This window comes from Carcharodon carcharias, chromosome 9, assembly GCF_017639515.1.
Source record: "Carcharodon carcharias isolate sCarCar2 chromosome 9, sCarCar2.pri, whole genome shotgun sequence".
NCBI lineage: Eukaryota > Metazoa > Chordata > Chondrichthyes > Lamniformes > Lamnidae > Carcharodon > Carcharodon carcharias.
Genome location: NC_054475.1, coordinates 129,903,021 through 129,906,635, shown reverse-complemented (window position 1 = coordinate 129,906,635; position 3,615 = coordinate 129,903,021).

Sequence of the window (3,615 nt, the reverse complement as noted above, 5' to 3'; positions counted from 1 at the left end):
GGCCTAATTGTCTCCTTCTGTACCATGATAATGGCTCTATGACATAGTTAAGGCAGTTACTTAGCAGGGAAAGACACATGGTAGTCTTACCTTAGAACCCATTTTCAGATCAGCCATCTCCTGTATCCTGATTAACTCTGTCAGAAATCTGCTCCCACATTTACTGAGCCAGTTGAGGAGTGTGACCCCCTGCCCATACAGAACAGTTCTCCTTGCTTCCTCTTCAGAGAGAAAGACTGCTTCAGCTTGGCATTGGATCACAACAATTTCACTCTGCTTGCTTGCACTGAGCACGAACCCTGTCGCACCTCCACTGGTTTATTTCTGCTGCAAAAATGAAGGGGATTAAATGTTTGTGGAATTATGGCTCCGCAGTATAATCTATTCCAATATTCACTGGAGATTGGATGACTCGTGTGTTGCTATAGCAGCAGTGTCAAGAGTTAATGGGCAGGCAGGAATTGGTCGAAAAGCTTTGTTGTCTACACTTAACCCAACAGCAATTTCTAGGCCATATAGAACGGCAACAATTTATTTTGCATGTGTGAGCCCGGATGTAAGTTTTGACAAGCTATTTAACCATCGGGAAAGCATCACAGCACAGTCCATTCCTGTTCTCATTCAAAAGTCATGTATTGCATATTCCAGCCACATTCATTGGATTGTGATCTTGAGCAGGAACTCTGCTTAATTTTTCCTTCCTAGCCAAGAGAAGCTGCCCTAGTCAATTCCTGTTTAATGACTAACTGCCTTCCTTTACAATCACACTCAAATACCAGAGTTAAAAAAAATCAGTCAGCACCTTTTATTTCACAAATGTATAATATCTGCATGTTTTGATTACTCTTAAGTTGTTGTAGTTTGGTATGACACAGAATAAACAGACAAGGACTGTTTATATAGACAGGGGAGTGTGAATAATGTAAATAGGATAAAATTGCAATGCAGGACAAAGAGTATTAGTTGTTATTTCTTGTGAAGTTGAAAAGTAATAATTTTGCTTTTTTGGTTAGCCTTTTGTGTTTCTTAAAGCTCAGGATGTCAGTTTTGGAGATTGTGTGTGTGTGTGCAGTGTCAACATCAGGCACACCCAAGTCAGGTTCAATATAGGTCAACTGTAGTGTGAAGCTGTGGCAATATGTCCTAACAGTTGAATGACATTTCAACACCAGCCATTCTGATTCTTCTTTGTGAGGCTGACAGTTTAGGGGATGAAATCCTATCATGGATACATGAGTATATTTTACTTGACAGATTTTGTATTGCCAATACACAGAGAGGACTTCTCCGCATTTCTCCTCTTCTTCATTTAAATATGGTTGATGTACCGTGACTATCTTATGCATGTCAGTGCAGATACCATCATTTCCTGGCTAAGAGCAGAGATGTGCTGCTGACCTGTTGGATCCAGGTCCTCAGTTTAGTTGGACAAATGGATCCGGGTTGCACGCTTGTTTCGGGATGACCGAGTTGGTACCATAGACAGGGCAGATCAACAGACAGCTCTTATGTAGAATGCATTCTATTTATTTACAAAGGAACTCAGGAATTACACTGGTGTGCTTACAACTCAAATCCTGTCTCTACATAACAGTCTGTAACTCTAGACCACTCCTACTGACTATTGGCTACTAATGTAGCCCAAGTTACTCTGCTATTGGATAATAAGATCATGTGATGTTCCATTTTACATTCTTCTTAAAGGTTTATTACACATCAGATTGCCACACTAATGGTGGAAATGTTTGAAGCTGTGAGGTTTTGGTTGTACTTTATGTTGTGATGGGGCAAGCAAGACTGTGTGAAGTAAGGCTTTTTTGAATGGTAATGGTCCAGCAGTAAAGTACAAAAAATTCAATGAAACAAGCACCATTGCAATGTCAAGGAGCTAAAATCGCAAACAAAAAGAATCAATTTCATCAAAAGGTCAGTCAAGACAGTTATAAAACTATTTCTGGTTGTTGTGTTGCATTATGTTTTGGTCTGACCTTTAAAGGTACCAAAGCACGAGAGCTCCAAAGGCACAACATGTGAATTCTTGAGGTAGCAGGAACACAACTGCAACGCATGTTAATTGCAAGCTTCCAGCTCTAGCACATGCTCACTGGGAAACCTAGGCAGGGATTTACGGGGCCCCAGGCATCTTGCTGAGAGTGATGGGAGGTGCTTAGAATTGGGTGGGGCACCAGTTAAAGGCCTCTTCCCACTACCATGGCACTTTACCACATGAAGAGACTGCCAAGTATACCATGGTGGCCTCCCTCTGGGCTCGGGGGGTGGGTTCCACCTGATTGGGCACTGTGTCCCAAAGAGGGTGCTGCCAGCAACAAGGCAAGCTTCCAAAGCTGATAGATCCTCCACCTCACGACTGATGACCCCACTCCCCCTCGGCGGGGCTGGCTTGATTGACCCTTGAGAGCCCAATCTGACTCACCATAATTCTGGGGCCTCCTCCATCATGGCTGTTCCAGGCCTGCTGCAGTGCCAGCAGTGGCCACTGCTCCTGTTGGCATAGCTGGAACTGAAGAGCTGTCGGCCATTCGATTGACTTGCAGCTCTTGGGAAGGGGCGGTCGGTGTGGTACCTTATCCCTTAAAGAGATGGAAGCCCTGAGTGCAGGCAATTAATTGCCTGAGGAATGTAAAAAGCAGTCAGGACTTCCATGACTGGCCAAGACCGGTTTGCCCCTGACTCCTGACTTTCTGGCCAAAGGATGGGGTTATCCCAGTCCTGGTAAAAGTTAAAATTCATGTGCATACCTCTAATTCCAGTTTTCCACTGTGACCTGTGTTTACTGTGCAAAAGGCATTGGCACACAGGAATGGAGTTTTCTGATCTTTTCCTGCTGTGTCTTTCCATCCACCGGGAACCTGGTTGAGAAGCATGTATCTCAGATTCATGGTCTCTACCAGTAGAATTGGCCACTGAGCTCACAATGACAGGGCAGGACAGAGATTACCTCACAGGTGACAGAGTGGCATCATGTTATAGCTGGGATGAGTGGTGTGGTTGGAGGAGAGATTGTGCTTGTAATTTTTTGAACTATCTGGAATGGAAAGAAGGAAAAGAAATAAATGGAAAAACAAGAAAAGAAATAACCTGGACAAAAAATTGTTGTAAAAGAGAGTCATGGGCTGGGATTTTCTGTGCCCGCCAGCGTCGGGCATGTTCGGAGCCACGAGCAGACAACGTGATGCAATCGGTTTCATGATGGCGTGAAACCAGTTTGCGATTGTCCGCTCCATGTGCTAATGGCCACGTTCCCTGCCAACAGACGTCAAGAACTTTATCGTAATGCATCAGCATATCATTATTAGGACAGACCACCGGAATCGTACCCCCCACCACCCGGATCGCCCGTCCTTGTCGGCGGGAAAACACGTCAACGTGTTTCACAACAGCACATAAGCGATGTAAACTTGGTAAGCTGCACTTCACTCGGGACTTGTAATATCTTCATGCCTGCACTGGGTATGACATATCTCTCTCCCACGGGAAAAAATTGAATTTTATGACTTTTTTCTAACATGGTTTTGCTGTGAAACAAGAGGAAAAACATATACGTTCACTCTCCACACAAATTCGGACAGTTATGCACAGTAATTCAACACTTAC